The sequence below is a fragment of the Zea mays genome, chromosome 6 (genome assembly GCF_902167145.1).
Source record: "Zea mays cultivar B73 chromosome 6, Zm-B73-REFERENCE-NAM-5.0, whole genome shotgun sequence".
In the NCBI taxonomy this organism is placed as follows: Eukaryota; Viridiplantae; Streptophyta; class Magnoliopsida; order Poales; family Poaceae; genus Zea; species Zea mays.
The window spans coordinates 104675822-104699265 of record NC_050101.1 but is presented as its reverse complement, the minus strand read 5'-3'; the positions used below and the strand labels follow the sequence as shown (position 1 = coordinate 104699265).

At 46.5% G+C, this 23444-nt stretch overlaps 1 pseudogene; it reads right to left on the bottom strand.

Annotated features, from left to right (window-relative positions):
• Positions 1-5275: 5275 nt before the first annotated feature.
• LOC103631253 (uncharacterized) overlaps positions 5276-23444 on the bottom strand; it is a 36396-nt pseudogene continuing 18227 nt past the window's right edge.

Here is a 23444-nt window from a genome sequence, read left to right as displayed (position 1 = left end):
TTATGAGTAGAACACGAAGAAGAGGTAGAAGTAACTGAAGAGCAAGTACAACCACCTTTGGACACTCAGGCCGGGAATAGTTTCTACTTCGACATTTGTGGATCCGAGCCTGAATCACTTGTTAACGAAGGCAAGCCCCGGTGCATGCAACCCCTTTCCTTGAATTTTAAATACTTTTCGCACACTTAAGTCTAGTGAAATGTGCATTAAGTTCATAGGAGTTACTTGAAACCCTTTGATGCATTGCTTTCCTTGACATCCATACCTTTATAGATACTTCTGTGAAGTATCAAAATTATGATTTACAAAAATGCTTAGCCTTGCTTAGATCTTGTGGATAGAAGTTGTCCTCAATTTAACCATGGAGAGGATAACTTCTACCTGCAAGAATATTTTCATTTGGAGCAATAGTGGGATCTTACTGCAAAGCTCCCCGTGATGCTCTTTCATCCTAAGGAACAGACACATTCCTAAAGGTGGAAATACTTAAATGGAAACTTGGGGTAGGAACAGGTGATGTTCTACCCAGGTTGGTTAAGGATTAACGCGTATGTAGGCGTGCTGACCGAGGACCCTTTAACTGGTCACATGCCTCGTCATGGGTAAGCCTTGCCTCGGGCAGACTAAGGCCGGAATAAGACAACACGAGATGGGCGTGGAGCGGTGGCGAGAGTAGCGTGTACCCTCCGTGGCAAGAGGCTGGACGGTGGTGTATCTGTGCTCTCGGTCTGCGTGAACCTTATCCGGTCTTAAGAACCCCGGTGGCGGGTTGACATATGCAAGGGTTAAGTGCTACATATGTCGTGTGATTGGAGATCCTCAGCTGAGTATAATCGATTCGGATCGCCGTACCTTCGCGGTTATGAAGACTTGGTCACTTTTCTACAACCTAGAGTCAAGAGGCGAACACGATGGATAAAAATGATGTTGTGTTGATGTGATGTGAAATTAGACTAGATGCAAATGGAGTCTATTAATACTTAACATGGCGTTAAAAGATTGAAAGTAAGGACTCACCTTAGTAAGCTATTTCTGCAAAAGTATGAGTTGATTTTTGCTAAAGCCTCCCCTTGACTCCTGTTTATCCAGCATCCCCTTGAGAGTCTTTTCCTTAGTCGGGTAAGACTTGCTGAGTATTCCAAACTCAGGGTTTATCCCTTCGTTGTTTTTAGGTGAGGAGGTAGCAGACTTTTGCTGCTTCTGTGCTAAGGTGGTTCCCAACAAGGAAAACCAAGACTGAAGTGCGGGAGGACTCGGTCCTCCATCTAGAATCTTTTGTTTATTGCCTTTCGGGAGAAGTTGGTGTCTCCCTGGTTTGTATAATATTACTCCTATGCACTCACTTTTAGGCTGGTCTGTAATAATATAACTCAAGCTTACTTTTAAAATAAATGTAAAGTTTATGTAATTCGCTTCCGCATTTCTTTATCTCCGATGTTCTGTAATGTCTACAAGATGGGTGAGACGTTCCTGGTAAGGTAAGGAAAGATACCGAACTTGTCAAGTAGTTCAGGGGCACCTACAGGGTTGTCTGATGTCTGTGAGACAAGGACAACTGTAGGTGGGCCTAATTACTTGGGAGGTTCCGTCACACCCTGGCATCGTCGGTGATGCGGTGCTGGATGCCCTAGGGTAGATGACGCGCTTCTCCGGCCGGAGGTTGGCCCGCCCATTCCTGCCCGATGTCCCGGTGGAACGGCTCAAGTGTTCCTGCTCCCTCGTCGAGCCTGGCCTGCATTTCGCGGATTTGCTCGAGCTGTGGGTCATGACCCCCCGCCGGGACAGGGACCACAGCTAGCTCCCGAAGGATGTCAACGCGAGGCACAGGCCTAGGGGGATCACCGTTCTTCGGCATACCAAGATGGTTGCATTCGTCGGGACCCCCTAGATCGACGTGGAAACATTCACGACTTGGGCCACAGTCCTCGTCGCCGAGGCTGCGGCTACCGTCGGAACAGTCGGAAAGGCAGTAGTCGCATGCGGTCATAAAGTCCCGCATGGCACTAGGGTTACCAAGTCTAGAGAAATCCTAACAGAAGTCGGGCTCGTCATCTTCCTCAGAACCCGAGGGCCCGTAGGTCGAGACGGCCGTCAGCCGGTCCCAGGGTGACCGCATACGATACCCCAGAGGGTTTGGGCTCGCCTCTATGAGAGCGTCCACCGAAGCGAAGTCGCTTGGTGGGTCGAGGCTGAATCCAAAAGGCACGATATGAGAATCGGTCGGTACCTCTTGGTCGACGGGCGGTGACGAAGTCACGTCAGGGGCAGACTGCACCATCGTCTCAGGCACGAGGGTGATGCCCAGCAAGTCTTTTGCGAGCGTGCTAGCGTCGTCCGTTTGCTTGGAGTTGGCGTGTTGTGAGGAGACGGCGCTCGTCTTCGTCTCAGACGCGAAGTCGATGCCCGACGTGTCCCCCGTTGGGGCGCCGGCGCCGTCGACTCGCTCGACAGCCGACGAGGTGCCGCCTCCTGCTTGGCCTTGGTTGCCCCACCTCCTCCTCCGTCGGCGGGGGATGGGACAGGACAAGCCCGAATGTTGTTCTTCCACCACGTGGGGAAGGCTTCGTCGATTCCGCCACCAGCGGGCGGGTTGTCGGCCGCCATTGTCGCTGTCACGCGGCGGGGGAAGGAGTATCATGTCATAGCTGCCGTCGAGGGACATGAACTCAAGACTCCCGAAACGGAGCACCGTCCCGGGCTGGAAAGGTTGCTGGAGACTGCCCATCTGGAGCTTGACGGGAAGCTGTTCGTCAACACGCAGCAGGCCCCTACCTGGCGCGCCAACTGTCGGCGTTTCGAACCCGGGGGGTCCCTGGACCGACGAGTAAATTGTTGACGCGTGCCCCAGCCCAGATGGGCCGACGCGAGATGGAGCGCGAAGGGGGGAAGAAGCCGGAGGGAGACAGGCGTAAAAGGGGAAACCCGCGGCCTTCGTGTTTGTCCCGCGCCCAGGTCAGGTGCGCTTGCAGTAGGGGGTTACAAGCGTCCACGCGGGAGGGAGCGAGCGGCTTACGCGAGCGCCGTCCCGTCCTTCCCCGCGCGGCCAACCCTCTGTAAGAGGGCCCTAGACCTTCCTTTTATAGACGTAAGGAGAGGATCCAGGTGTACAATGGGAGGTGTAGCAGTGTGCTAACGTGTCTAGCAGAGAAGAGCTAGTGCCCTAAGTACATGCCATCGTGGCAGCCGGAGAGGTTTTGGCACCCGGTTCGTGTGGTGTCGTGGCCGTCGGAGGAGCGCTGGAGCCTGGCGGAAGGACAACTGTCGGGGCTATCGAGTCCTTGCTGACGTCTCCTTGCTTCCGTAAGGGGGCTGAGAGCCACCGTCGTCATGGAGCATGCAGGGCGCCATCATTACTTGTTTTACCGGGGCGAGCCAGATGGGACGTCGGTCTTGTTCCCCGTAGCCTGAGTTAGCTTGGGGTAGGGTAATGATGGCGCCTCCTGTGACGTGGTCGGTCCGAGCCCTGGGGTGGGCGAGGTGGAGGCTCCTCCGAGGTCGAGGTCAAGTCTGTCTTCCGAGGCCGAGCTCGAGTCCGAGCCCCTGGGTCGGGCGAGGCGGAGACCGTCGGCTGAGGCCAGGGCTGAGTCCGAGCCCTGGGGTCGGGCGATGCGGAGTTCGTCGTCTTCCGGGGCTGAGCCCGAGTCCGAGCCCTGGGGTCAGGCGATGCGGAGTTCGTCGTATTCCGGGGCTGAGCCCGAGTTCGAGCCTTGGGGTCGGGCGAAGCGGAGTTCGTCGTCTTCCGGGGCTGAGCCCGAGTACGAGCCCTGGGGTCGGGCGAAGCGGAGTTCGTCGTCTTCCGGGGCTGAGTCCGAGTCCAAGCCCTTCAGGCGGTGCGGAGTTTCCTATGGCGCCTGAGGCCGGACTTGGCTGCTGTCAGCCTCACTCTGTCGAGTGGCACAGCAGTCGGAGCGGCACAGGCGGCGCTGTCCTCTTGTCAGGCCGGTCAGTGGAGCGACGAAGCGACTGCGGTCATTTCGGCTCTGTCGACTGGAGGGCGCGCGTCAGGATAAGGTGTCAGGCCACCTTTGCATTAAATGCTCCTGCGATACGGTCGGTCGGCGTGGCGACTTGGCCAAGGTTGCTTCTTGACGAAGACTGGGCCTCGGGCGAGCCGAAGGTGTGTCCGTTGCTGGAGGGGGTCCTCGGGCGAGACGTAAATCCTCCAGGGTCGGCTGCCCTTGCCCGAGGCTGGGCTCGGGCGAGGCGAGATTGTGTCCCTTGAGTGGACCGAGCCTTGATTTAATTGTACCCATCAGGCCTTTGCAGCTTTGTACTGATGGGGGTTACCAGCTGAGATTAGGAGTCTTGAGGGTACCCCTAATTATGGTCCCCGACAAATTGTATTTGCATATTTATGTTAAAAATTAAATATTAATTCATTTAAATTGTATTTGCATATTTCTATTAAAAATTAAAATATTAATTCATTTAAATTGTATTTTCATATTTCTGTTAAAAATTAAAATATTAATATGGTAATCAAATCACAATCACAGGCGGTTTTTCATTAGGGTCCATTTGTGAAAAGAATAGAGCATCACAGGCGGTTCGAGTAGCCTGGGACATCCCAGGCGGTTTTCTAACCGAACAGCCTGTGATGTAAAAAGCCTACCGCTACAGAGCCAAATTGTACTAGTGTATGCAACTAAGGTTTTGACCAAGTGTTGTTATCTCTGCCGCAAAAGGAGTTTTCCAACCTAGGTTCTAAACCTATCCGCGAGCCTATAACTAAGCTAATAAGACAAAACACATAATCAAAGGTAACAATATAAATGTGGAAGTTTAAATACGATAGAGATTTTATGTGTCGGTATTTTTACTGATGTATCAAGCACACACAAGCTTCTTACTAACTAGGTGAACGTCTGTGTGCTGCTATGGAGTGAACATGTTATGATAACATAAATTAAAATTCAGAAATACTAATTGATATTTTACGTTCTTGTTAGCATCTTTTAAATTTAAAAAAAAAATTTACATGCCTTAAAAGTCTTACACAGCCTTACACATTGAACAAATCCTTCATACACAGTAAAATGCAGTGCTCATCGCCCACTCAAATACCTACAAGTTTAATCATGCTACTTGAGAAACTACATAAAGAAGGATCATAAACATTTACCAATGCCTAGCTAGAGTTGGGAAATCAGATGCACCCTCATACTATTTGGCATGTAGAACAAACTAATAGCCTTTTCTCTGAGATTTTGTGCCATATGCACAGCCAATCCTATCACCTAAAACACCTGCAACAACCATTTACACCACAACCAGGTCATGTCCGTGGTTGGATGTGCAACAACTTAGGAGGCAACGATGCACACTCAGGTTCCCAGCAATCCCTAGGAGGTAGAGCTAATCTGTCACCCTTGGGCACTTTTCTGGCTGGTATATGATGCAAAAGCACCCCAAGATCACCCTTTTGAAGGAAGTGGACAACATGGCTTCTGATGTCCTGGTGTGTGAAGATGCTCCTGGAGCCTTTCACCTTCTCTAGGTACCCCGAAGCTAGCGCCATACCAATCATTGTAGCCACTTAGCATCCCCACAATGTCATACTTTGGCTATGCCGCATCGCCCTCCTCACCACCATGGAGACCCCAAACCGAGGCTTTCCTGGGATAAACTCGGTACACCTCGTTTGCCACCCTCTCGCATGCTAGAAGGTGGGAGAAGAAGTTTACAGAATCCATGGTGTCTGCTCTCCCAACCCTGAATTGACCGCATGGCTTCCCCTCCTCGCCATCGAGCCATCAAATCTGCACCCTGAATTGGGTGCCTCACTGCACCTCATCCATCAGTGCATAGTGCTATGGCATGCCATCGGTGTCGGCGTACAAATCTTACAACTGGCCTCTCTTGAAGTACCTCTCGCCATGGTTGGCGTCGAAGTTGTAGAAGTCAGAGTCCTCCACGGACATTAGGTCCAAATGGTTGTTCTCTGCCTCAGCCTCCTCCACCACCACCACCACCGAGTCTCGGGAAGAGGTCTCTGGAACCTTTGTGCCCCCCCCCCCCCCCCCCCCCCCCCCGCTTCTTGGTGAGCTAGAGCTACATTTAGGTGAGTGTCATCTCTCGCTTCTCTGACTTTTTGGTTGGCGACAATTGCCAAGGCACAGGCAAACGGGCAGGGGGTTCGTCCTCCAGCAGAGGCATGACCTCCACGGCAAGGAAGGTACAATGGAAGGAGGGGCAGACGTGCGCTCGAACTCGTGGTGGAGACAGCACAAGTTCACGAGGGACGGGACGATGGGCGCCGCATAGGCCTCGGTGGCGTGGGCGAGCACCTCCTTAGTGGCGACAATCATGGAGGGGTAGGCGGCGGCGCCGAGGTGCCGCCGAGGCCAACGCGAAGGGACTTGACGAGCAACTTAAGTGGCGTTGGAAAGAGGTGAGGCGCGGGATCGTCAGGCTCGGGCAGTAGCAGCGTGACATGGTAGGAGGCGTCGACAAGGAGCACATTGGCATTTGCAACTGTGGCGGTCCGAGCGATGGTGATGATCTAGTCGCCATCGGCATTGACCTCTCCACCATATGGTTGAGACGGAAGACCATGGGCGTTGCTAATGAGCTCATGGCCGCCATTCTGGCCGCTACATGCATTATTTATCACAGCTGACAAGCTCATGGAATTAGGGGATGATAGGTATTGAAGCAAACAAAACAATCAGACTGTAGTAATCACAACTGGGAACAATGCATCCACAGATCACAATCAGTAGTAACTTTAACTGAATAAAAACAAAATCAAGAACAAAAATAAGAGACAGGGCGACAACAACTAACTTGAACCGCCATTTCATCCATTCCAGCAAGATTGATACATACATACAGCTCTCGTTCAGCACACTTGTTGCACATGAATTGTTTAGTTCCTACACACACCTTTTTTAAAAAAAAAATAAACTATGTGAACCGACACTCAAAGTGCCTATTTTATCAATCTTGTTAATTCTAAGCTCGCGGCGCATATTGTTACTTGGTAATAAAACCAAGTGGTTCTATATATTGTTGGCATTGTCTTTCCTGCGCACACATGACACATCTTGTTAGAATTATAGGCATTTTCCGTATTATTTTAATTCCATAAATTAACATTATGATGATGACATATAATAAATAATTAACCATAGAAATCGTGATCTTAAATTGATCCATACCAATATGAATCAAGAGAACATAGAGCATGTGAATTATATAAATCATATAAATACGATAAACATGTATACTGACTGAACAAATGAAAATAAACAGATAGAAACATAAATAGCATGACTGTAAAATTAAAACAGACAGATCTATCATATTATAATAAGACAGAACAGATAAGATAAAATCATTCGTAGATATGAGACAGCATAAATGAATATATGAAACATATATAATCTCTAGAACACAAAACAGTAAGTAAATAAACTGATCATACCCTCCTATGCGCTCTGATGATCCAGATCCTTGGCTAGCTTCCTTTGTCATGTTGAAGATGTTTTGGGCAGTCGCGTAGACACTCCCCAAAAACCTAATTGCCGATCCCCGTGCAAGGTCTCGAACGGCACCGGCTTCGGAGGCACCTGCCCTCTCGCTTCTCTGTGCGCGCAGAGTCACGAGATGGAAATACCCTCACTCGGGCGGCTGGACTGTGAGACTGAAAGTGTTTCTCTCGTGTACCGAGTGACAGGGGTGCTCCTCTATTTAACCTCTCGCAGAGGGAAGTTGAAGGAGAAAGGTCGTCGAGTCACGCCAAGAGTCGGCCAGCTCTCGCCGAGTCATGCCATGAGTCGGCCAGCACTCGCCGAGTCATGCCATGAGTCGGCCAGCTGAAGGAGAAGGGTCACTCGGCTGGCTGACGAAGAGACAGGGTCACTCGGCTGACGTACGCGGTTAGTGAGTGCTAAAAATTAACACAACCACACCTCGCCCGCTCGCCCGCTCGCCTGCCTGCCTGCCTGCCTGCCTCGCCTCGCCACGCCACGCCCGGCCCGGCCGGCGGCAGAGGCGGCGCGCGCGCGCGCGTGTGGCACGCCCTTGTCCATTTCTTGACTTCTCAAGTTAAGTGGAATAAATCCCACCATATAAGTCAAGGCAAAAGACCCTTGGACTTCCAATGTGGTACTATTGGTATTCTCCACCATTACACATCTTAGAGTTTATTCAATAAATGGGCCAAGCCCATAAAAGATCCAACAATCCCCACCAAACTCTAGGGTTTGTAATGATGAAGTATCAGAATCACAATCCTTTGATATACCAGTGTTTCGATGGAGACTGTTAAGTTGAACATCCATCTAGAATAAGAGTTTCACTCATTCACAACTGAACAATGGACTATGCCTTGAATTGACAGTTTTGTGCGAAATAAGATTCACTCAAATCCTTTGCTGATACTAGGCTGCAAAAGGGTATTCCCGCTGTTTAGAAGCATATAAGTCACACTTCAGTGCCTTTCATGAGTATTTAGGGATTACCCAAGTCCCATAGACTGTGACCAGCAGTCTGGCTCATATAGGTGTATTCCTCAAAAGATGTTCTGTAGGACAACATCTCACCTTTAAAAGACTCTTGGAATACATTAAGGTAAAAACCATCCTGCCTTACAGATAGGAAAGATGTGCATCAGAAATGAGTTAAAGAAGGGATCTTTCCTCACAATCTACTCCTAGCTTGTTTCTCCACTCTACTTCACGGGATCTCCGATCACATAGAGCAGGTTACCACTAGAGTAGATCTCACATGGGTCTCATACCCATTTCCCTCGATGCACTTTCTATCACATTGCGTGATAGACCCTTAGTGAATTGATCTGCCAGATTATTTGATGTGTGGACATAATCCACAGTTATAACTCCGGAGTTTTTCAACTTTTTGACAGATTTCAATCTCCTCTTAACATGCCTTGTAGACTTCATGTTATTCCTAGAACTGTTAACCTTTGTAATCACCGTTTGGTTGTCACAGTTCATGGAAATAGCCGGTATCGGTTTTTCAACTACCGGTAAGTCCAATAGGAAATCACGAAGCCACTCGGCCTCAGCCCCAGCAGTGTCTAATGCTGCGAGTTCTGCTTCCATTGTAGACTTCGTTAAGATAGTCTGCTTGCAAGACTTCCAGGAAACAGCGCCACCTCCAAACAGAAACACATATCCGCTTGTGGCATAAAGCTCATCAGCATCAGAAATCCAGTTGGCATCACAATAGCCTTCCAGCACTTTTGGGTTTCCGGTATAATGAATATCGTATGTTATAGTACCTTTCAAATACCGCAACACTCTCTCAAGAGCACGCCAGTGATCATCTCCTGGTTTCGACACAAACCGACTTAGCTTACTCACAGCATAAGAGATGTCTGGCCTTGTTGCACTTGCAAGGTACATGAGCGAGCCAATGATCTGGGAGTATGTCAATTGATCCCTTGCTATTCTTCGATTCTTTCTTAATAGCACACTGGGGTCATAAGTTGTTGGAGCAGGATCACAGTCACTAAAACCAAAGCGACTCAATACCTTTTCCACATAATGGGATTGTAACAAAGTTACCCCACCATCAGCTTCTCTAACAAGCTTGATGTTTAGAATGACATCAGCCTCTCCCAAATCTTTCATCTCGAAATTGCTCGATAGAAGACTTTTAACTTCCTCAATCACATTGAGATTTGATCCAAAGATCAAAATGTCATCAACATAAAGGCACAGCATAACAGACTCACCCCCACCATACCGATAGTATACACACGTGTCAGATTCATTTACAACAAAGCCAGCTGCTGTAAGAGTATTATCAAACTTTTCATGTCATTGCTTAGGTGCTTGTTTTAGGCCATACAATGATTTTATCAACCTGCACACCTTGTTCTCTTGACCATCCGCAATGAACCCTTCTGGCTGATCCATATAGATCTCCTCGTCCAACTCTCCATTTAGGAAAGTTGTCTTAACATCCATCTGATGAATGATAAGACCATAAGAGGCTGCCATGGCTATTAATGTGCGAATTGTAGTCAATCGAGCCACTGGTGAGTAGGTGTCAAAGAAATCTTCACCCTCCTTTTGGGTATATCCTTTGGCCACAAGCCTTGCCTTGTACCTCTCGATTGTACCATCAGGCCTAAGCTTTTTCTTGAAGATCCATTTGCAACCTATAGGTTGACAACCATAAGGACGGTCAATGACCTCCCAAGTTCCATTAGACATAATAGATTCCATCTCACTCCTTACTGCTTCCTTCTATAAGTCAGCATCAGGAGAGGAATATGCCTCACTAATGGTAGTTGGTGTGTCTTCCACAAGGTACACTATAAAGTCATTACCAAAGGATTTTGCAACCCTCTGTCTCTTGCTCTTTCGAGTGACCATAGTGTCATCCTCCTCAGGGATGTGCACGTGAGAATCCTCAGCATGATCTATAGGAATCGGCAGTTCGTGCTCATGGGAAATTATAGTCTCATGACTTATATCACTAGGTGTATTCTTCATGGGAAACTCATTCTCAAAAAATGTTGCGTCTCTTGATTCCATGATAGTATCAACATACATATCAGGCACATCAGATTTTATAATTAAGAACCTATACCCAGTGCTGTGAAAAGAGTACCCAAGGAATATACAGTCAACAGTTTTAGGCCCAAGTTTATGCTTTTTGTTGATTGGCACATTCACTTTAGCCAAGCAACCCCAAGTGCGCAAATATGAGAGATTTAATCTTCTGTTTTCCCATTCCTCGAATGGTGTGATCTCTTTGTTCTTTGTTGGAACTCTATTCAGGACATGACATGCTGTCAAAATCGCCTCACCCCACCATGCCTTGGATAATCCCGCTGTACTCAACATGGCATTCACCAAATCTGTTAGAGTGCGGTTTTTCCTTTCAGCAATCCCATTGGATTGTGGTGAGAATGGTGGTGTCCTCTCATGAATAATACCATGTTCCATGCAGAACTCATCGAACACATTAGAGAAATATTCTCCACCTCGGTCGGACCTTAAACGTTTTATTTTCCTCTCAAGTTGGTTCTCAACTTCAGCTTTATAGGCCTTAAAATAATTGAACGCTCCATCTTTTGTTTTTAAGAGATACACATAACAAAATCTAGTGGAGTCATCTATAAAAGTGAGAAAGTATCTTTTACCACCTTTGGTCAAAATTCCATTCATCTCGCACAGATCAGAATGAACAAGTTCTAGAGGTGCCAAACTCCTCGCCTCAGCAGCCTTGTGAGGCTTGCGGGGTTGTTTTGATTCAACACACACATGGCACTTGGACTTTTTGACCAAGTTAAATTTAGGAATTAAATTTATATTTGCTAACCGCAAAAGACAGCCAAAGCTTGCATGACAAAAACGTGAATGCCATAAATCTGACTCATCAGAAAAATGAACAGAATTCACCAGTTTATTACACACATCATGCAGTGATAAGCGGAACAAGCCTCCGCAGTCATATCCTTTACCAACAAAAATACCATGTTTAGACACAACACATTTATTAGACTCAAGAACAACTTTGTATCCATCTCGACATAGCATAGACGCGCTAACGAGATTCTTCTTGATAGAGGGCACATGCTGCACGCTCTTCAATGGCACCGTCTTTCCCGAAGTAAACTTCAGAATGACCGTACCAACACCAAGAACATGAGCACGCGACCCATTTCCCATTAACAAGGCGCCAGACCTCCCGACCTGGTAGGAGGAGAACATAGAGGCATCAGCACACACATGAATATTTGCACCACTGTCCATCCACCACTCAGGTGAATTACAAACTGAGAGAACAAATGGTAAAGAATTACCATACCCAGATGTTCCATCTCCAGTTTCAGTGGTTACAACATTAGCTGATTTCTTGTCCTGTGTGAACTTGCGATCAGGGCACTCTCTAGCCCAATGTTGATCACTGCCACAGACAAAGCAACCTCCCTTTCCCTTGTTGTTGTTCTTCTTTTTAAACTGTGCTGTATGAACAGGTTTATTTGCGTTCTCTGGTTTGTTCTGGTTTTTCTTCTTGTTAAACTTGCGGAAGTTTCTCTTCTGCACCACATTAGCAGTAGAGGTCTCCACACCTTTTCCATTGTCCTTTGTTCTAGCCCTTTCCTCAACATCAAGAGTACCAATGAGCTCTTCCACATTGAACTCTTGTCTCTTATGTTTTAGAGAGGTAGCAAAGTGAGAGCACCTAGAGGGGGGGTGAATAGGTGATCCTGTAAAAACTTAAACTTAAGCCACAAAAACTTGTTAATGGTTAGTACAAGTATGGCCAAGTGGCTAGAGAGAACTCAAAACACGATAACCACAAGAAAGCAATCACAGTGTTGACACGGTGGTTATCCCGTGGTTCGGCCAAGTACAAAACTTGCCTACTCCACGTTGTGGCGTCCCAACGGACGAGAGTTGCACTCAACTCCTCTCAAGTGATCCAATGATCAACTTGAATACCACGGTGTTTTTCTTTCCTTTGATCTTTTCCCGTTTGCGAGGAATCTCCACAACTTGGAGTCTCTCGCCCTTACAATTGAGTTCACAAAGAAATACGGAGTAAGGTGGGAATGAGCAACGCACACAAGACTCGAAAATCAGAACAACACGCACACAAGTCGCAACAAGAGCTCGCAACGCAACACAAAGAGTTCACAACTCCACAAGAGCTCTATATGCTATCACAATGAAACGAATGCGTGAGATTGATGTCTTGGTGCTTAGAAGAGTTGTAGGAATGCTTGGTGTACTCCTCCATGCGCCTAGGGGTCCCTTTTATAGCCCCAAGGCAGCTAGGAGCCGTTGAGAACACATCTGGAAGGCTATCCTTGCCTTCTGTCGTCGGGCGCACCGGACAGTCCGGTGCACACCGGACACTGTCCGGTGCCCGATTTGTTTCCTTAAATGGCGAAGCCGACCGTTGCCGACCGTTGCAGATCTGGCGCACCGGACAGTCCGGTGCACACCGGACAGTCCGGTGCTTCCTTCCGACCGTTGGCTCAGCCACGTGTCGCGCGCCGATCGCGCAGCCGACCGTTGGCCCGGCCGACCGTTGGCTCACCGGACAGTCCGGTGCACACCGGACAGTCCGGTGAATTTTAGCCGAAGTCGCCGGAGAAAAACCCGAGAGCGGCCTCTTCGGCCGAGGCAGCCTGGCGCACCGGACACTGTCCGGTGCACCACCGGACACTGTCCGGTGCACCACCGGACAGTCCGGTGCCCCAGACCGAAGCAGCCCCTTGGCTGTACACAGCCAAGTCTTCTCTTCTCTTCTTCTATCTGTTTCTAACACTTAGACAAATATATTAGTACACAAAACCAATGTACTAAGACTTAGAAACATACCTTTTCTCTAGATTTGCACTTTGTTCATCCATGAGCATATTTTCACATTTAAGCCCTTGTGTTTGCACTCAATCACCAAAATACTTAGAAATGGCCCAAGGGCACATTTCCCTTTCAATCTCCCCCTTTTTGGTGATTTATGCCAACACAACATAAAGCAACTAGAACAAGTGCAAAATCACTTCAAATAAAAACTCAAATTGGTCTTGATTCAATTTTGGCATATATGGATCATCCTTTGCCACCACTTGGTTTGTTTTTGCAAATCAAACTCAAATCTCTATCTCTAAGTCAAACACACATGATGAAGCATAACGAGAGTCATTTCAAAAGAGATTGATCAAAGATTTCAAAAACTCCCCCTTTTTCCCATAATCAACACTTCTCCCCACAAGAAGCCATCTTTTGACAATAGAGACAAAAAGAGACAATAAAAGCTTTTGACAAAACAAAAACTCTATCCTACTATTTTCAAAACACTCAAGTGGTAGCTGATCCATTTTAATTGCTTTGGCCTTTATTTTCTCCGCCTTTGGCATCAAGCACCAAAACGGGATCAATCTTGGCCTATTAACCCCATTGCCTCACCAAAGTCTTCAATTAAGAGCAAATGGCAATAAGATTTCATGAGATGAACTTGGAATTAGTTACCCTCTCATCGGAGTGCAGTGGAAGTCTTTCATGGTCCAAGTCCACCTTTTCCCTTTCAATCCTCCTTCGAGACTCAATCAAGCAAACTCAAGCAAATGGTTAGTCTCAAAGGGTCAAGTTGTGACACATCTCCCCCTAAACATGTGCATCACTTTGCAACGGACTTGTGAGGTCCAGGGAGTGTTGGTACAACTTGAGCACCACAATAAGCAACAAAATGCAGAATGAACCTGATCAAATGCATAAACACATGTATGCTACAATTCAATCCAGGTTCCGCGAATCTAAGACATTTAGCTCACTACGCAACCTGCAAAAGGTCTTCTCATCTAGAGGCTTAGTGAAGATATCGGCTAGCTGGTTCTCGGTGCTAACATGAAACACTTCGATATCTCCCTTTTGCTGGTGGTCTCTCAAAAAGTGATGCCGGATGTCTATGTGCTTTGTGCGGCTGTGTTCAACAGGATTTTCCGCCATGCAGATAGCACTCTCATTATCACATAGGAGTGGGACTTTGCTCAGATTGTAGCCAAAGTCCCTGAGGGTTTGCCTCATCCAAAGTAGTTGCGCGCAACACTGTCCTGCGGCAACATACTCGGCCTCAACGGTGGATAGGGCAACGGAGGTTTGTTTCTTAGAGTTCCATGACACCAGGGACCTTCCTAAGAATTGGCACGTCCCCGATGTACTCTTCCTATCGACCTTACATCCAGCATAGTCGGAGTCTGAGTATCCAACTAAGTCAAAGGTAGACCCCTTTGGATACCAGAGCCCGAAGCAAGGCGTAGCAACCAAATATCTAAGAATTCGCTTCACCGCCACTAAGTGACACTCCTTAGGATCGGATTGAAATCTAGCACACATGCATACGCTAAGCATAATATCCGGTCTACTGGCACATAGGTAAAGCAAAGAACCTATCATTGACCGGTATGCTTTTTGATCAACGGACTTACCTCCTTTGTTGAGGTCGGTGTGTCCGTCGGTCCCCATCGGAGTCTTTGCGGGCTTGGCGTCCTTCATCCCAAACCGCTTTAGCAGATCTTGCGTGTACTTCGTTTGGGAGATGAAGGTGCCGTCCTTGAGTTGCTTCACTTGGAACCCAAGGAAGTAGTTCAACTCGCCCATCATCGACATCTCGAATTTTTGCGTCATCACCCTGCTAAACTCTTCACAAGACTTTTGGTTAGTAGAACCAAATATTATGTCATCGACATAAATTTGGCACACAAACAAATCACCATCACATGTCTTTGTAAAAAGAGTTGGATCGGCCTTCCCAACCTTGAAAGCATTAGCAAGTAAAAAGTCTCTAAGGCATTCATACCATGCTCTTGGGGCTTGCTTAAGTCCATAGAGCGCCTTAGAGAGCTTACACACATGGTCGGGGTACCGTTCATCCTCAAAGCCAGGGGGTTGCTCCACGTACACCTCCTCCTTGATTGGCCCATTGAGGAAAGCGCTCTTCACGTCCATTTGGTACAACCTGAAAGAATGGTGAGCGGCATATGCTAGCAAAATTCGAATTGACTCTAGCCTAGCCACAGGAGCAAAGGTCTCCTCGAAATCCAAACCTGCGACTTGGGCATAACCTTTTGCCACAAGTCGAGCCTTGTTCCTCGTCACCACCCCGTGCTCGTCCTGTTTGTTGCAGAACACCCACTTGGTTCCCACAACATTTTGCTTTGGACGAGGCACCAGTGTCCAAACTTCATTGCGCTTGAAGTTGTTTAACTCCTCTTGCATGGCCAACACCCAGTCCGGATCTAGCAAGGCCTCTTCTACCCTGAAAGGCTCAATAGAAGAGACAAAGGAGTAATGCTCACAAAAATTAACTAATCGAGATCGAGTAGTTACTCCCTTGCTAATGTCACCCAGAATTTGGTCGACGGGATGATCCCTTTGAATCATCGCTCGAACTTGGGTTGGAGGTGCCGGTTGCGCTTCTTCCTCCATCACGTTATCATCTTGTGCTCCCCCTTGATCACACGCCTCCTTTTGATGAACCTGTTTATCGTCTTGAGTCGGGGGATGCACCATAATTGAGGAAGAAGGTTGATCTTGCTCATCTTGTTCCTGTGGCCGTACTTCTCCAATCGCCATGGTCCGTATAGCGGCCGTCGGAACATCTTCTTCATCTACATCATCACAATCAACAACTTGCTCTCTTGGAGAGCCATTAGTCTCATCAAATACAACGTCGCTAGAGACTTCAACCAAACCCGATGATTTGTTGAAGACTCTATACGCCTTTGTATTTGAGTCATAACCTAATAAAAACCCTTCTACAGCTTTGGGAGCAAACTTAGAATTTCTACCCTTCTTCACTAGAATGTAGCATTTACTCCCAAATACACGAAAGTACGATACATTGGGTTTGTTACCGGTTAGTAGCTCATACGACGTCTTCTTGAGGAGGCGATGAAGGTAGACCCTGTTGATGGCGTGGCAAGCAGTGTTAACGGCTTCCGTCCAAAAGCACTCGGGGGTCTTGAACTCCCCTAGCATCGTCCTCGCCATGTCGATGAGCGTCCTGTTCTTCCTCTCTACCACACCATTTTGCTGTGGTGTGTAGGGAGCGGAGAACTCGTGCTTGATCCCTTCATCTTCAAGGAACTCCTCCACTTGAAGGTTCTTGAACTCGGACCCGTTGTCGCTCCTTATCTTCTTCAACTTGAGCTCAAACTCATTTTGAGCTCTCCTGAGAAAGCGCTTGAGGGTCCCTTGGGTTTCAGACTTATCCTGCAAAAAGAACACCCAAGTGAAGCGGGAAAAATCATCTACAATAACTAGACCATACTTACTCCCTCCTATGCTCAGATAGGCGACAGGTCCGAAGAGGTCCATATGCAGCAGCTCCAGGGGTCTTGAAGTGGTCATCACGTTCTTGCTGTGATGTGCTCCTCCCACTTGTTTACCTGCTTGACAAGCTGCACAAGGTCTATCTTTTTCGAATTGAACATTGGTTAGACCTATCACGTGTTCTCCCTTTAGAAGCTTGTGAAGGTTCTTCATCCCCACATGTGCTAAGCGGCGATGCCACAGCCAGCCCATGCAAGTCTTAGCCATTAAGCATGCATCTAGACCGGCCTCTTCTTTTGCAAAATCAACTAAATAAAGTTTGTCGTCTAATACACCCTTAAAGGCTAGTGAACCATCACTTCTTCTAAAGACAGACACATCTATATTTGTAAACAGACAGTTATATCCCATATTGCATAATTGACTAACAGATAGTAAATTATATCCTAGTGACTCTACTAAAAACACATTAGAGATAGAGTGCTCATTAGAAATTGCAATTTTACCTAACCCTTTTACCTTGCCTTGATTCCCATCACCGAATATGATTGAATCTTGGGAATCCTTGTTCTTGACGTAGGAGGTGAACATCTTCTTCTCCCCCGTCATATGGTTTGTGCATCCGCTATCAATAATCCAGCTTGAACCCCCGGATGCATAAACCTGCAAGGCAAATTTAGGCTTGGGACTTAGGTACCCAACTCTTGTTGGGTCCTACAAGGTTAGTCACAATTTCCTTAGGGACCCAAATGCAAGTTTTATCACCTTTGCATTTTGCCCCTAACTTCCTAGCAATTACTTTTCTATCCTTTCTACAAATTGCAAATGAAGCATTCAAAGCACAATAAATTGTAGAAGGTTCATTCACTACTTTCCTAGGAGCATGAATAACATTCCTTCTAGGCACATGATGAATAGCATTTCTTTTAGGAACAACATTTCTCCTAGTAACATTTCTATCATACACATAAGAGGAACTAGGAGCAAACATGGCATGAGAATCATAAACATATGAATCAAAAGCATCATGACTTACATTTCTAGTTTGTCTTCTATCATGATACAAAAATGCATGGTTCCTTTTAGCACTAGTAGCCATAGGGGCCTTCCCTTTCTCCTTGGCGGGAATGAGAGCCTTATGGCTTGTTAAGTTCTTGGCTTCCCTCTTGAAGCCAAGTCCATCCTTAATTGAGGGGTGTCTACCAACCGTGTAGGCATCCCTAGCAAATTTTAGTTTTTCAAAATCACTTTTGCTAGTCTTAAGTTGAGCATTAAGACTAGCCACTTCATCACTCAATTTTGAAATGGAAACTAAGTGTTCACTACAGGCATTAATATCAACATCCTTACACCTAGTGCAAATTTCAACATGTTCAACACAAGAGTTGGATTTATTTGCTTCTACTAGTTTAGCATTTAAATCATCGTTTATGCTCTTTAAGTTAGAAATGGAATCATGGCATGTTGACACTTCACAAGCAAGCATTTCATTTCTCTTAATTTCTAATGCAAGGGATTTTTGAGCCTCTACAAACTTATCATGTTCTTCATACAACAAATCCTCTTGCTTTTCTAAAAGTATATTCTTTTCATTCAAGGCATCAATTAATTCATTAATTTTGTCTATCTTAGATCTTTCTAAGCCTTTGAACAAACATGAATAATCTACTTCATCCTCATCACTAGATTCTTCATCACTAGAAGAATCATAAGTATTAGCATTACGAGTGATTACCTTCTTTTCCCTTGCCATAAGGCATGTGTGACGCTCGTTGGGGAAGAGGGTTGATTTGTTGAAGGCAGTGGCGGCGAGTCCTTCATTGTCGGAGTCGGACGAGGAGCAATCCGAGTCCCACTCCTTGCCTAGATGCGCCTCGCCCTTTGCCTTCTTATAATGCTTCTTCTTTTCCCTCTTGTTTCCCTTTTCCTGGTCACTTTCATTATCAGGACAGTTAGCAATAAAATGACCAAGCTTACCGCATTTGAAGCATGATCGCTTCCCCTTGGTCTTAGTCTTGCTCGGCTGTCCATTGCGACCCTTTAGCACCGTCTTGAATCTCTTGATAATGAGGGCCATTTCTTCTTCATTAAGACCGGTCGCCTCAATTTGTGCCACCTTGCTAGGTAGCGACTCCTTGCTCCTTGTTGCCTTTAGAGCAATGGGTTGAGACTCGTGGAGTGGACCGTTCAACGCATCGTCGACGTATCTTGCCTCCTTGATCATCATCCGCCCGCTCACGAATTTTCCAAGTACTTCTTCGGGCGTCATCATCGTGTACCTGGGATTCTCACGAATATTGTTCACGAGATGAGGATCAAGAACGGTAAATGACCTGAGCATTAGGCGGACGACGTCGTGATCCGTCCAACGCGTGCTTCCGTAGCTCCTTATCTTGTTGACAAGGGTCTTGAGCCGGTTGTATGTTTGAGTTGGCTCCTCGCCCCTTATCATCGCGAACCGTCCAAGCTCGCCCTCCACCAACTCCATTTTGGTGAGCAAGGTAGCGTCATTTCCCTCATGAGAGATCTTGAGGGTATCCCAGATTTGCTTGGCGTTATCCAAGCCACTTACTTTATTATATTCATCCCTGCACAATGAGGCTAGAAGAACAGTAGTAGCTTGTGCATTCTTATGGATTTGCTCATTAATGAATATAGGACTATCCGAACTATTAAAGTGCATTCCACTATCTACAATCTCCCATATGCTAGGATGGAGAGAGAATAGGTGACTACGCATTTTGTGGCTCCAAAATCCGTAGTCCTCCCCATCAAAGTGTGGGGGCTTGCCGAGTGGAATAGAAAGCAAATGTGAATTTGAACTTTGCGGAATACGAGAGTAGTCAAAAGAAAAGTTAGAATTAACCGGTTTCCTTTGTTTGTTGTGGTCGTCGTCCTTTTGGGAAGAAGAGGACTCATCACTGTCGTAGTAGACGATCTCCTTGATGCGTCTTGTCTTCTTCTTCTTCCCATCTCTTCGCTTGTGGCCCGAGCCCGAGTCATTTGACTTGTCATCCCTTGGCTCGTTGACGAAGGACTCCTTCTCCTTGTCGTTGATCACAATTCCCTTCCCCTTAGGATCCATCTCTTCGGGCGGTTAGTCCCTTTCTTGAAGAGAACGGCTCCGATACCAATTGAGAGCACCTAGAGGGGGGGGTGAATAGGTGATCCTGTAAAAACTTAAACTTAAGCCACAAAAACTTGTTAATGGTTAGTACAAGTATGGCCAAGTGGCTAGAGAGAACTCAAAACACGATAACCACAAGAAAGCAATCACAGTGTTGACACGGTGGTTATCCCGTGGTTCGGCCAAGTACAAAACTTGCCTACTCCACGTTGTGGCGTCCCAACGGACGAGAGTTGCACTCAACTCCTCTCAAGTGATCCAATGATCAACTTGAATACCACGGTGTTTTTCTTTCCTTTGATCTTTTCCCGTTTGCGAGGAATCTCCACAACTTGGAGTCTCTCGCCCTTACAATTGAGTTCACAAAGAAATACGGAGTAAGGTGGGAATGAGCAACGCACACAAGACTCGAAAATCAGAACAACACGCACACAAGTCGCAACAAGAGCTCGCAACGCAACACAAAGAGTTCACAACTCCACAAGAGCTCTATATGCTATCACAATGAAACGAATGCGTGAGATTGATGTCTTGGTGCTTAGAAGAGTTGTAGGAATGCTTGGTGTACTCCTCCATGCGCCTAGGGGTCCCTTTTATAGCCCCAAGGCAGCTAGGAGCCGTTGAGAACACATCTGGAAGGCTATCCTTGCCTTCTGTCGTCGGGCGCACCGGACAGTCCGGTGCACACCGGACACTGTCCGGTGCCCGATTTGTTTCCTTAAATGGCGAAGCCGACCGTTGCCGACCGTTGCAGATCTAGCGCACCGGACAGTCCGGTGCACACCGGACAGTCCGGTGCTTCCTTCCGACCGTTGGCTCGGCCACGTGTCGCGCGCCGATCGCGCAGCCGACCGTTGGCCCGGCCGACCGTTGGCTCACCGGACAGTCCGGTGCACACCGGACAGTCCGGTGAATTTTAGCCGAAGTCGCCGGAGAAAAACCCGAGAGCGGCCTCTTCGGCCGAGGCAGCCTGGCGCACCGGACACTGTCCGGTGCACCACCGGACACTGTCCGGTGCACCAGACCGAAGCAGCCCCTTGGCTGTACACAGCCAAGTCTTCTCTTCTCTTCTTCTATCTGTTTCTAACACTTAGACAAATATATTAGTACACAAAACCAATGTACTAAGACTTAGAAACATACCTTTTCTCTAGATTTGCACTTTGTTCATCCATGAGCATATTTTCACATTTAAGCCCTTGTGTTTGCACTCAATCACCAAAATACTTAGAAATGGCCCAAGGGCACATTTCCCTTTCACAAAGTCCTTCCAAGAAGGTGGCAACTTGGCGATTATACCGCCAGCCACAAACTTGTCAGGCAAAGGACAAGGAAAAAGTTCGAGTTCCTTAGCTAGTGCCTGAAACTCATGAGCCTATTCCACTACAGATCGGTTCTCAACCATCTTGTAGTCATACAGCTGCTCCATGAGATACAGTTCGCTATCAGCGTCAGTAACTCCAAACTTTCCAACAAGAGCATCCCACAGCTCTTTCCCTGTAGGAAGGATGATATAGCTTTTCTGGAATTTTGTGTCAAGTGCGCTAATCACTGCACCTCGAAAGAGGTTGTCTTCAGCCTTAAACTTAGCCTCATCCTCAGGAGGTAAGTTGGCAGGCTTGCCCTCAGCGGCATGAAAACAAGACATTGCAATTAGCCACAATTCCATCTTAGCTTTCCATATCAAGAAGTTTTTACCATCAAAAGGATCAGGCTTTAGCACAGCAGCAAAACCTCTGACAGAAAAATGCCTAACATTAGGTTTTTGGATTGTTAGAATTATAGGCATTTTCCGTATTATTTTAATTCCATAAATTAACATTATGATGATGACATATAATAAATAATTAACCATAGAAATCGTGATCTTAAATTGATCCATACCAATATGAATCAAGAGAACATAGAGCATGTGAATTATATAAATCATATAAATACGATAAACATGTATACTGACTGAACAAATGAAAATAAACAGATAGAAACATAAATAGCATGACTGTAAAATTAAAACAGACAGATCTATCATATTATAATAAGACAGAACAGATAAGATAAAATCATTCGTAGATATGAGACAGCATAGATGAATATATGAAACATATATAATCTCTAGAACACAAAACAGTAAGTAAATAAACTGATCATACCCTCCTATGCGCTCTGATGATCCAGATCCTTGGCCAGCTTCCTTTGTCATGTTGAAGATGTTTTGGGCAGTCGCGTAGACGCTCCCCAAAAACCTAATTGCCGATCCCCGTGCAAGGTCTCGAACGGCACCGGCTTCGGAGGCACCTGCCCTCTCGCTTCTCTGTGCGCGCAGAGTCACGAGATGGAAATACCCTCACTCGGGCGGCTGGACTGTGAGACTGAAAGTGTTTCTCTCGTGTACCGAGTGACAGGGGTGCTCCTCTATTTAACCTCTCGCAGAGGGAAGTTGAAGGAGAAAGGTCGCCGAGTCACGCCAAGAGTCGGCCAGCTCTCGCCGAGTCATGCCATGAGTCGGCCAGCTGAAGGAGAAGGGTCATTCGGCTGGCTGACGAAGAGACAGGGTCACTCGGCTGACGTACGCGGCTAGTGAGTGCTAAAAATTAACACAACCACATGCCTGCCTGCCTCGCCACGCCCGGCCGGCGGCAGCGGCGCGCGCGCGTGTGGCACGCCTTGTCCATTTCTTGACTTCTCAAGTTAAGTGGAATAAATCCCACCATATAAGTCAAGGCAAAAGACCCTTGGACTTCCAATGTGGTACTATTGGTATTCTCCACCATTACACACCTTAGAGTTTATTCAATAAATGGACCAAGCCCATAAAAGATCCAACACATCTCCTAAACTGGCCAACACTCTCGTTGTCTCTAAATAAATAGATTACTATAGTTATCTTAAATCAAACTTTCTAAACTTTGATCGAATTTTTAAAAACCAGTTGAGACTTATAACATCAAATTAGTACTTATATACCAAATGTTTTGTGGTAAACAGATTTGTGAAGTGGAGCCGTGAAGATTCTAGATCCACATTGTATTAACTTATTAAGGCTGTTCTGCCTTCCCCCATTCCACGCGCAGAAAAAAATCAAACCATGGCTGCCTAGGGATCGAACCTTGGATCTATTAAGCAGAATGCCTAACCTTCCACCCTCTAGCCAACATGACTCATGTTGAATTGTATACAACTTCAACTAAGACGTCTTTTGTGTTTAACCTACCGTCCACTCTGTATGCTTACTGAGTCTAGAAAAACATTTATAGCTTGGCCCCTGATCTTTCTGGAATTTGGGACGCAGTCCAGGAAATAAAGAAAATAGGGAAAAAAGAGTTTAGAAAATGATTTTTAGTTTAAAAATAATTGCAGAAACCCATTTAATTCATGGAAATTTCATATTAAATCCAAATGAGTTCATTTCAATTTCTATAATTCTATAATATTATTTTTATCACATAATACCTCTGTTTTGTCATGAAAACAACAATAAAATTGATTTCCTAATTAATCCTATATCAAATACATAGAAACTTTGGAAATTCGTAACTTCCCCATTTTAATTC